The sequence below is a fragment of the Bufo bufo genome, chromosome 4, assembly GCF_905171765.1.
Source record: "Bufo bufo chromosome 4, aBufBuf1.1, whole genome shotgun sequence".
In the NCBI taxonomy this organism is placed as follows: Eukaryota; Metazoa; Chordata; class Amphibia; order Anura; family Bufonidae; genus Bufo; species Bufo bufo.
In genome coordinates, this window is record NC_053392.1 from 498,099,405 (window position 1) to 498,112,343 (window position 12,939).

The following is a 12,939-nucleotide window of genomic DNA, read 5'->3' on the forward strand; positions in this document are numbered from 1 at the left end:
CTCATACAGCTTCCGGCCTGTGAGATCCAGGAGGCTGGATCTCACAGGCACATCACAGGAAGGCATCAGCGCTGCCTTCCATGCCATCGGGTCCCCCCTACAGCCCCATGGGGACCCGATGGCACCGCCGCCCGCAACATGAAAAGCCGCAAACCGCAGGTCTGAATTGACCTGCGGTTTGCGGCGATCGCCGACACGGGGGAGGGGTCACGGGACCTCCCCTCGCATTTAGCCAAGGTGCCTGCTCAATGATTTGAGCAGGCACCTTGTTCCGATCACCGCCCGCCGCGGTGATCGGAAATACACAGGGCTTACAGGTAGGCCCTGTGTCCTTAAGTACCAGGACATCAGGGCGTAAAGAGGTGTCCTAAAGAGGTTAAAGGGATGTTCTGAGACTTTTTAAGTGATGACCTCCTATCCTCTGGATACATTAGTATCTAATTGGTGGGGGTGCGACACCCAGGCTGTTTAAGAAGCGATCAGCACTAGCAGTTGCACCACGGCCTTCTCTCATCTCACCAAGCACAACGTCGTACATTGTACAGCGACTGTGCTTGGTATCACAGTTCAATCCCTTCTCACTTCAATGGGGCTGTGCTGCACCTAGGCCATGTGACTGATGAACATGACATTAGATGGCCAAGACAAAACTACGTGTCAGATGGAAGATATTTGCATCTGTCAGCCTCTGAGACAATCAGGGCAACGCCCTCCCAGGGTTCTGTGATTCCCCCATCTTCACCCTCACCCGGATCATTTTGTGCGTTTGGTACAAAGTGAATCGCATAACTCTGGATTAGTTGGGCAGCAGAATTTTTGTGAAATTCTTCACAAATCCAGTTCGTTCAGAATTTATTCGCTCATCTCTAGTTCTAACAACTTGATTCATCTCATCAGCAGGGGTTTTTCACCTGTGGGGAGCTGCCTGCAAGACTCTCTTGGTCTTAATTAGAGCAGCAGCGCAGGCAAGAAATTGTTAGAGCCGGGCTTAATGTCTGGCCCTCTCAATCCAATTGATGATCTCTAATATCGTCTGGGGCAATTTATTTTCAGTGAATTTCACAAATTTTGGGCTATACATCTTTAACAAGGCAAAGAAAAAAGTTAGCACTTTTTTTTTTTTTTACGGCATTCAGCTTCAATATATCTGCACTGTCTCGCCTTCTGTTTTATAGTTAGTCCACCAGACAGCAGCTGCGGCAGCTCGTGTATAGCCCTTATCTCTGAACTCCTGATAGCTCATAAGCTCTTATTATAGCTAAATTCATATCAGTTTGATAAGAATATGGGTTAAATGAGTGTTTGAGCTGTCAACCAGTCGAGGTTGTACATAATTTATCTTTTTTTATACTATTCTATCTGCTATTTATAAGTTAGTAAGGATTGGTTTATGAGGGAACTATTATCTTATGGTACTTTATAGAATTTTCTGCAAATTATAGGACTGTATGCATTGGACAACAAGAAGCAAAATCTGGTCCAGTTTTTATATAGGATGTTCTGCAGGGGCAGACTGGGAACTTAAAGTGGCCCTGGCCTGGGGAAAAAATAAATAAATGGCCCCATATTGTAGGCGGGTCCAAATTGACTGAATGTGGGACAACAGATGTAGGCATGGCTAGCAATACTATAGTGCAGAACATACCACCCCAGCAGAGCCAGATACCACAGTGCAGCACAAAATACTGCCACCTGCGCCACAATATGAAACTGTATCATCGTTCTGAGGACAGCAAAACAGTTAAATTCAGGAGGGCACCTGCGGCTGCTGGCCAGATGCATAAGCCCCTGATGCTCCTACATTAATTAATTCTAAGGCATCAGATCGTTATGTACCAGGCTGGTGGCCAAGAGGAGGACTTGAGTGGACCCCTGGGCATCGGCTCACTATGGCCAGTCCGCCCATGACGTCCTAGTTTATATTAGTACATTTAACATATAACTACTGAAGAGGAATCCTAGGTTGATTCTGAGAGGCATCTGGCATAAGCAATATTCACACTAATGATGCGATTTTGTATGTGACCAGTTTATGGGGTCTTATTAATGTCTGCATTCCTGTGCATGGATAGCCCTGTCACGATGAAAGAAGCAGACACTACAGCTTTGAAATTAACTTCGAACCACAATATTTACTGTACATAGCACAGGGGAACAAGCGGGAAGTGTACCTGTTGCAGTAAAAGACATCCAGCTGGTAAGCAGAGCTTTGGCGCAAGTTCTCATTGTTACACAAAGGGAAAGATTGGAATTTTTTACATACTGTTATACTAAAAAAAACTAAGTTGGATTGGGATCCGTTAGATACCTTGACTATGCCGATTGCATCTATGGATTTCAATTAGCGCTACATTTATGTGAATAACACTGTACCAAGCATAAACAGAGTTATATGGTGACTGCGAGGGTCCCACAGTATACTGCTTTGTAAAACCAGGATTATGCTATTAGTGGTATAACATTGTATTCTATTATTTTATTTATTTTAGGTTTGCTTTATTTTATTTTAGGTTGATATATATATATATATACACACATATGTAAATACTTAACCCATTCAGTACTGGGCCACTTTTCACCTTGAATCCCAGGCCAAATTTTGCAAATCTGACATGTGTCACTTTATGTGGTAATAACCTTGGAACGCTTTTACTTATCCAAGCCATTCTGAGATTGTTTTCTCGTGACACATTGTACTTCATGACAGTGGTAAATTTGAATCATCCAAACTCCACAAAAAAATCCCTTCCGTATTCCCAATATCAGAGGGTAAAGCGGATAGTCAGTGACACAGAAAACTGTGAGGTCAGACTAAATGAATTGACTGACAAGTTCTTGGCTAGAGGTTATCCCCAAAATTTGCTGATAGAACAACGGGGAAAGGTAGATAAGACACAAGTAGAAAAAATTCCAAAGAAACCGCGCATTCCTCTAATCATAAAATACCACCCTTGGATGAACAAAATCAGGTCTGTCATTTATAAATATTGGAATGTAATAGCCCAGTCTTATTTGCAGGTAGAAGAATTTCAAAGCCCACCGATGGTTTATTATAAAAGGGCAAGCAACATCAGGGATAAAATAATAAGGGCTGACATTGTGAGTAATAGAGGGTTCTCCAGACAGAGCACGCTCTCCACTCCAAGATCTGGAACCTTTCCTTGTGTGAGTTGCATACATTGCTCCAGCTTGATTAAAGGCACACATCTCACTCATCCACACACAGGAGAAAGGATATCCATACGGGGCACATTTACGTGTAACAGCCAATTCATCATATACACTCACCTAAAGAATTATTAGGAACACCATACTAATACGGTGTTGGACCCCCTTTTGCCTTCAGAACTGCCTTAATTCTACGTGGCATTGATTCCACAAGGTGCTGATAGCATTCTTTAGAAATGTTGGCCCATATTGATAGGATAGCATCTTTCAGTTGATGGAGATTTGAGGGATGCACATCCAGGGCACGAAGCTGCCGTTCCACCACATCCCAAAGATGCTCTATTGGGTTGAGATCTGGTGACTGTGGGGGCCATTTTAGTACAGTGAACTCATTGTCATGTTCAAGAAACCAATTTGAAAACATCCCCCACACCATTACACCACCACCAGCAGCCTGCACAGTGGTAACAAGGCATGATGGATACATGTTCTCATTCTGTTTACGCCAAATTCGGACTCTACCATTTGAATGTCTCAACAGAAATCGAGACTCATCAGACCAGGCAATATTTTTCCAGTCTTCAACAGTCCAATTTTGGTGAGCTCGTGCAAATTGTAGCCTCTTTTTCCTATTTGTAGTGGAGATGAGTGGTACCCGGTGGGGTCTTCTGCTGTTGTAGCCCATCCGCCTCAAGGTTGTGCGTGTTGTGGCTTCACAAATGCTTTGCTGCATACCTCGGTTGTAACGAGTGGTTATTTCAGTCAACGTTGCTCTTCTATCAGCTTGAATCAGTCGGCCCATTCTCCTCTGACCTCTAGCATCCACAAGGCATTTTCGCCCACAGGACTGCCGCATACTGGATGTTTTTCCCTTTTTACACCATTCTTTGTAAACCCTAGAAATGGTTGTGCGTGAAAATCCCAATAACTGAGCAGATTGTGAAATACTCAGACCGGCCCGTCTGGCACCAACAACCATGCCACGCTCAAAATTGCTTAAATCACCTTTCTTTCCCATTCTGACATTCAGTTTGCAGTTCAGGAGATTGTCTTGACCAGGACCACACCCTTAAATGTATTGAAGCAACTGCCATGTGATTGGTTGACTAGATAATTGCATTAATGAGAAATAGAACAGGTGTTCCTAATAATTCTTTAGGTGAGTGTATATCCTGAAGTGCCCTTGTGGTCTAGTGTATGTAGGTGAGACCTCTACGAGGATGAAGGACAGGTTTTCAAAACACAAGTCCACCATACGGAAAAGAAACCTGATGTTACCCATTCCTCACCATTTTCACTTACCTAGACATACAGTTGCTCAATTACGCTTCCAGACCATTGATAGTGTCCCCCAACCGCGACGTGGCGGCAACAAGCACAAACTTCTGCTTAAAAAAGAGAGGCTTATTGGATTCATCGTCTCCAGACACTGAAACCTAGAGGACTAAACCGGGACTATGCATCAAATAGCTTTTTATAAAAACTTTTTTGATGATGATAATGATCCGATGCCGGCACATACAGATTTTCTTACAGCGGACTTGAAATTAATTAATGACTACATACTGATAAGATGGAAGTCCTCTATGAACTATAATGATTCCCACTATGACATGGACTTTTGTTATTCAACAAACTCCCCCCCTCATATACCCCGTTTGTTTACTTGGTTGCCATGACTATCTCATGCAAGGTCTGAGGTTTGGCGGGTTATTTAAATGGGTGCTGTTTCACTGTTTGTTCACAGTTTGACAAAGGCAGATTGTATGCCGAAAAACGTCACTGGAATGTGACAATAAATCACAGCAAGATTATCTAAACAAGCGAGTGACGGTCTCTTTTCTCCTTATCTACAAGGGACGCTGGTCCTGAGACACGTGCACCGCTACTCTACTTCAAACAGCAGTGCAGATTGATATATTGTATTAGTGGTAAATTTGAGTCAATACATTTCACCTTTATTTATAAAATACTAAATTTACCAAAAATTTTGAAATATTCACAATTTTCAAAATTTGAATTTCTCTACGTTCAAGACAGATAGTAATACCTCATAAAATGGTTATTAATCAACATTCCCCATATGTCTGCTTTATGTTGGCATAATTTTGTAAATGTCATTTTATTTTTTTAGGACGTTAGATGGCTTATAAGTTATTTTTCAAATTTTCAACAAAATTTCCCAACCCATTTTTTTAAGCACCAATTCAGTTATAAAGTGATTTTGAGGGGCTTACGTAATGGAAACTACCCATAAATGACCCCATTTTAGAAACGACACCCCTGAAATTATTCAAAACTCATGCTACAAACTTTGTTAACCCTTGAGGTGTTCCACAAGAATTAAAGGAAAATGGAGGTGAAATTTCAAAATTTCTTAGCTGGTAGATTTTTTATGTTAATCAATTTTTTTTGCAACACAGCTAGGGTTAACAGAAAAATAAACCTCAATATATATTACTCTGATTCTGCAGTTTACAGAAATACCCCATATATAGTGGTAAAGTGCTCTATGGGCACGTGGCAGTGGTCAGAAGGAAAGGAGCGCCATATGGATTTTGGAGGCAGATTTCGCTATAATGGTTTTTAGGCATCATTTTGTATTTGAAGAGACCCGGACGTACACCTACAGTGGAAACGCTCAAAAAGTTTACCCATTTTGGAAACTACACCCCTCAAAAAATATATTAAGGGGGATACTGAGCGCTTTGACCCCGTAAGCGTTTTACGGAATTTGGAAACACTTAGCAGTAAAAATGAAAAGTTTAGTTTCTTCCAATAAAATGTTGCTTTAGCCCCAAAATTTTCATTTTTAAAAAGGGGTAACAGGAGAAAAAGCTCCCCATAATTTGTTACCAATTTTCTCCTGAATACGGCAACACCCCATATGTGGTGGTAAACTGCTATGGGAGTACATGGCAGCACCATATGGCTTTTGCAGCGCAGGTTTTGATGGATTGGTGTATGGGTGTCATTGGTTTTTTATTTTTTAAGTGATTGTCTTGTTTTTGTGTTGCCCTATTTTTTTTTATTTTTGTGGTGATTGTTTAAGGTAGGGCTCATTTTTTGCGGGATGAGATGACTGTTTGAATGGTAACATTTTGGGGTACATAGGACTTTTTGATCACTTGGTATTACACTTTTTGTGAGGCAAGGTGAATAAAATGTCTGTATTGGCATATTTTTTTTTTACAGCATTCACCTGACGGGGTAGATCATGTGATATTTTTATAGAGCCGGTCAATACCTAATATGTCTACTTTTCTTTTTTTCCCTATTTTTTCCTACTTTATTTTGGGAAAAGGACGCTTTTTTTTAAAAAAAACTTAATTTTTTTTAACTTATTTTTTTACTTTATTTTTTATCCCACTCTGGGACTTCAATTTGGGGGTATGATCCCCTTTACAATGCATTACAAGGCTTTGGCTGTAAGTGTAATACTTACTGTAATACACTTACAGCTTCCTGCCTGTGAGATCCAGGGGGCTGGATTTTACAGACTGACATGGATGGGAGCCACGATGCCTAAGGAAGGAATTGGGTTGCCGTCCCAGCCATTGGGTCCCGATCACAGCAGCGCGGGGACCCGATGGCCACCCCACACCCGGCAGGATACCACACGTGCCGCGGTCAGCACTGACCGCGGCAGTGCAAGAGTTAATGCGCCTGCATCAGTGTTTTCACCGATGCCGGCACATACAGCAGGGGTCCGCCTATCTGTGACTGCTGGACCCCTGCAGCTGATCGGGAGCCGTAGCTGTACGGCGCTGGGATTTGTGACCCAGATACCAGCGCCGTATATAATCAGCCAGAGGAACACAGTGTGTGTGCAGGCCGCATTTCCCAGGCCAACTGTACTCTCCTGACCTGGACTGACTGTACGACAGTAATTTATGGTACAGTTAACCTGATGGTTGGGTAAGTACACAAGATGAGGTGAGTACATGACAATCTCCCTGTGGTCAGATACAGACTGGTTCTATCATACAGTCAGTGCGGGTCAGGGAAGCCGCGGTTGGCCTGGAAAATGTGTCCGACGCATGGACCGGGACATGGATTCCTGGGACGATCACGGTAGTTTGCATACTGAGCCCTCATAACAATGTCATTGTAACGTTCAGTGTGGGGTGAAAAACTCCACACTAAACACAGGAGGGAAGGGGAATGGTAACTGGGCCTGGAAACTAGGGAAGAAACAGGTCACCTCCTATACAACCCTAATCTGGGCCCTAACTACCTATCAATATCAATAGACCTTGATGGTAGGAATATTCATATGCTGTATACCTAGGCCCCTATATCCCTATAAGGCCCTGGAATGAGGTTAGGACCAGAGACAACCCATTGCTCCCCAGGTGGATGAATGGAAGTCTCTGTCTGAGGCCCAGATACAAACAACAGGGAATATAACAAACACAAAACAATAAGTACAGACAAGACTTATCTGAAAGTAGAAAACTGGCAACTCCAGAAGCACCACAGAGTACAACCGACCAGCTAGTATGAAGGCAGGAAGAAAATCTATAAACCGCACCTACAAGAGTGAGAAGCTGCTACTTATGGCAAAGGTAGTTTACCAACAAGCAACACCTGAAGCAAGGGATGTGGCATTCACCAAAACACAGACACAATAAGATCCACAGTGAACTTGTCAATTTAACCCACGAGTTTCCAGTCTCTCCAATCTCCTGGTACCTGCCACGGGAACATCCGTGACAGTCATCCACCATGCCCCCATAACAGTAATATACCGTACAGACCAAAAGTTTGGACACACCTTCTTATTCAAAGAGTTTTCTTTATTTTCATGACTATGAAGGCATCAAAACTATGAATTAACACATGTGGAATTATATACATAACAAACAAGTGTGAAACAACTGAAAATATGTCATATTCTAGGTTCTTCAAAGTAGCCACCTTTTGCTTTGATTACTGCTTTGCACACTCTTGATGAGCTTCAAGAGGTAGTCCCCTGAAATGGTCTTCCAACAGTCTTGAAGGAGTTCCCAGAGATGCTTAGCACTTGTTGGCCCTTTTGCCTTCACTCTGCGGTCCAGCTCACCCCAAAACATCTCGATTGGGTTCAGGTCCGGTGACTGTGGAGGCCAGGTCATCTGGCGCAGCACCCCATCACTCTCCTTCATGGTCAAATAGCCCTTACTTTCAAAGTTTTCCCAATTTCTTAAAGTAATGATGGCCACTCATTTTTCTTTACTTAGCTTATTTTTTCTTGCCATAATACAAATTCTAACAGTCTATTCAGTAGGACTATCAGCTGTGTATCCACCTGACTTCTCCTCAACGCAACTGATGGTCCCAACCCCATTTATAAGGCAAGAAATCCCACTTATTAAACCTGACAGGGCACACCTGTGAAGTGAAAACCATTTCAGGGGACTACCTCTTGAAGCTCATCAAGAGAATGCCAAGAGTCTGCAAAGCAGTAATCAAAGCAAAAGGTGGCTACATTGAAGAACCTAGATTATGACATATTTTCAGTTGTTTTACACTTGTTTGTTATGTATATAATTCCACATGTGTTAATTCATAGTTTTGATGCCTTCAGCGTGAATCTACAATTTTCATAGTCATGAAAATAAAGAAAACTCTTTGAATGAGAAGGTGTGTCCAAACTTTTGGTCTGTACTGTATGTGTATATATATATATATATATATATATATATATATATTAGGATGTTTCATTTTGTAATGGAAAAAAATAAAATGTTAAATTTCTGCAGACTTTGCTTATGCCCAGAGTGTCAGTGATGTAAAACATATATATTTCAAGAAGATTGGATAATATTTAGAGGTTGCACACTTTGATCAGTTTTGTAAAAGTAGGCAAAGAATAAGATTTTTCAATGTTAATTACTTTTAGTGGGAAAACTAGAAATCACAAACTTAAAATAATATTAAAACTAGACACTAAGATTAATAGGTAGTATGATAGGCAAAACATGTGTTATATTAATCAACTTTGAACTATGCAATCACTTCTTTCTTAGCTTGGTGACGACTTTTCTGTGATGCTCGACTACCCTCACCAAGAATTGTTTTTGTTGTTTGTCCCTGACCAATTCGTTTAACTTTTTTATCAGAGCAATTCCTCTTTCTGCTGTATCATTGACCACCTTAAGAGTGTTCACATGGCTTCTTAGAGAATCACTGCAGTATTCTGTCACTTCGTGGATACTAAACAATTCAAAGAACGTCTTTGTTTTATTAGTAACGAAATAGCTCAGGTCTTTTTCCTCCCAGCATGCCCAGACAGTCTACAGCTATCAGTCTACAGCAGGGCATGGTGGGAGTTGTAGTTTTACAACAGCTGGAGGGCCGCAGGTTGAGCAACCCTGCTACAGACTATTAGAATTCAGAATGCTGCTGTGAAGAAACAAACAGCAGGGGTTCGCAGATTATGAGAGGGAGCCAGCCTGAAGCCACTGAGAGTTTTAGCCTGTCACAGTTTTTGTTGATTACTTTTGAGAAGATTTTAAAGAGAACATATAAATAAAAGTGAAGTTTTAAAAAAACAGCACATGAAAAAAAGACGTAGTTAGGTCTTAAGGACCAATTTTCAGTGTTACTATTAAAGGAAATCTGTCACAAGGATAATTGCTATTGAAGTAAAGCCATGGCCTAATAGCACTTAGTACCTTATTTCAAAATGTGCCTTTGTTCCAGCAATAGATGTTTTTATCCTCTGAAAATCCAGTTTATTTGGTATGCAAATTAGCCAGTAAGGTGCCCAGAGGGGCATCACTCTTGCAGGAAGGAGCCCAGACAGGCCCCCTGCCACAATGTGTCCACCCTCAAAAGACTTAACACCCAGCCCCCAGGTCCCACTAAGCCACACGCCTGATCTGGTTAGGCCACGCCCCCTCCCACTCCTGAGCCGACGGGGATTGAAAAAATTAAGTTAAAAATCAACTTCTAGGTCCCACTAAGCTACGCCCAGATTTGGTTAGACCACGCCCCCTCCATGCCTCAGCCGACAGGGATTGAAAAAATGAAGATAAATATCAACTTCTGTCAGCTGCAGGGGTGGGAGGTAGGGTGACTTTCTCCCTGCAGCTCACACTCAAACAGTACAGTGCTGCTGTCTTGGAGTGAGCTGTTCAAAAGGACACGCCCCCGATCCAGTAAAGGCCACTCTTAAGGGGGCGGGCCCCTGCGGAGGTCACTGTCAAGGGGGTGGTATGCTGTGAAAGTCACTGTTAAAGGGGAAGGCTCCTGTATAGGTCAAAGTTAAGGGGGTGGACTGATGGGGAGGTCCAATTTTAAGGGACGGGGCACTGTGGAGGTCACTGTTTTGGGGGGTGGGGTGCTGTAGATGTGACCGTTATAGTGGATAGTGTTGATATCTTTTAACGACACAAACATTAAATGAAATAGATTAAATATACCCGAGCAAAGCCGGGTCCTTCAGCTAAAATATATATATATATATATATATATATATACACAGGGCTTTTTTTCTCAGAGAAAAGGTGGTTGAACTCACCCCCCCTCTTCCCTGGCCACGCCCCTACCCACCCCTAGGACCGCCCCCTAAAACCGCCCCTTTAGAGAACAGGGATGCAAGTAAAATTGCCAGTGACGGTCGTGAGCCAGGCTGCCAGTGCCCGCAGCCGCCACCGCCCTAGTCCACACATGGGCAGCGCAGCCTGGCCTGGCCTCTTCCTTCCCAGTATAAAATGCCCCTATACAGAGCCCCCATATAAAATACCCCTTCTTTTTAGCCTCTGTAGATGTCCCTATAGTGCCACCCAATAATGTGCCAGTAATAAGTGCGACAATAGATGCCCCCCAATCATGTACCAGTAAGATGTGCCCCCATAGATGCCCCCAATCATGTGCCAGTAATAAGAGCCCCCTACCATCATGTGCCAGTAGCCTGAGTGCCCCCCTATCATGTGCCAGTAGCCCTCCTATCATGTGCCAGTAGCCCCCCTATCAAGTGCCAGTAGCCTATTATGTTCTAGTAGCCCCCCTTATGTGCCAGTAGCCCCCCTTATCCCTTATGTGCCAGTAGTCCCCCTTATGTGCCAGTAGCCCCCCTTATGTGCCAGCATCCCCCCTTATGTCTGTGCCAGCAGCCCCCCTTATGTCTGTGCCAGCAGCCCCCCTTATGTCTGTGCCAGCAGCCCCCTTATGTGCCAGTAGCCCCCCTTATGTGCCAGTAGCCCCCCTTATGTGCCAGCAGCCCCCCTTATGTGCCAGTAGCCAGTATCCCCCCTTATGTGCCAGCAGCCCCCCTTATATCTGTGCCAGCCCAGCAGCCCCCCTTATGTGCCAGGATTGTCATTTTTATATATAAAAAAATAATAATAAACTTATACTTACTTACCTCCTCCAGGATGCGATGCAGGCCTCTTCCGGCATGTGTCCCTCGCTGGCTCAGGCGGCGCGATGACGTCATCGCACCGCCTGCATCGGCCTCTGATAGGCTGCCGGCCTAGTGCTGGCAGCCTATCAGAGGAACAGGGAGGGGACACACCTCTCCCTGCCCTGCCGCATTACAGACATTGACTTTGGAGATGAGTGAGCGCTTCCACAATGGAAGCGCAGCGCTCATCTCCTGCTGTGCCCTGCCGGCGCCCCCCTTCTGACAGCGCCCCGGGCGGCTGCCCGGCCCGCCCCAAGAAACGGCGAGTTGGCAGAAAATAGGTGGCAGAACGCCGTTCCGGGGCGTTCCGCCAGAAAAAAAGGCCTGTATATATATATATATAAATCTCAATAATAAGTATATAGTAAGTACCCTCTAGTGGTAGCTATAGACTTTTAAATCTATAACCCACATTAACTAATGTGAGTGCATCTAGATCTGGCATAAAATAAGCCATATTGTGACACAATTTGGTGTATCTAGGTTTAAAGAAATGCTATGCTTGTAAAAAAAGGGAGAAGCTTTTTGGAGAAGCGGTTGTGGCCAAGATTCTACGTTATGTGCTAATATTCTGTCTCTAAGTAAACCAACGAATAGTTGGTATAGAGTTAGACAAGTGTCTAGCCATACACCAGTTCTATTATCCAACATGGGGTACTGTGATAATTCTAGTGCAGGTCTAGTCAGCCTAAGTTTCCGCCATCCACGGGGTAAGTAAAACTGCACCTATGTCTATGAAAAGGATTTGGAGCTTTGAGCTCTATATAAACGAACAGCATTTTCAGCGATAAAATCAAATAAATTAGAACATAATTTAAGAGTTCTTTACTGTCATTAATAATTAAACATAGCAGTCACAGTCTTTGTCGTGTATAGACTGGCAGATCTTATACAGGTTACAGCTTGCTCTCTCTGTATCTCTCGATCTCTTCAATTCTCTCAAAATGCAACTACAAATACCCAACTATTTTTGCAGTTGGCCAGTCTGTCTCCAAAATATGCTGGAATTCCAAATCTGAAATTCTATGAAGTCTATAAATTAAATGCAGATTATCTCCACAGTCTATTTACTACACACCTCCTCATAAAGGCTGATATATATGTCCAAAGGTTATCGTCATTAGCTTCCTCAGAGGTGGTTTATGTCTCTTTCCCTGAAGCTGGCTGGTGCTTCTCAGGACTGCTCTTTCTGCCTCCTCTCTCATCTGTCTCACTCTACTCACTGAACAAGCAATAATAACCCCTCGTTATGTGGAGGATGAACACGTGGCCCCGCCACCTATCTCTAGTGCTAATTAACTCATTTGCTTCACCTAGAAAGGAAATGCTCAATACCATATTCCCACACATTTTTAACCCTTCTAGCAGTGGACTACCAG

At 43.2% G+C, this 12,939-nt stretch overlaps 1 protein-coding gene across 1 annotated transcript in view; it reads left to right on the forward strand.

Annotated features, from left to right (window-relative positions):
- Positions 1 to 12,939, forward strand: part of TMEM178A (transmembrane protein 178A) — a 185,581-nt gene that overhangs the window by 166,551 nt on the left and 6,091 nt on the right. The window lies entirely within an intron of this gene.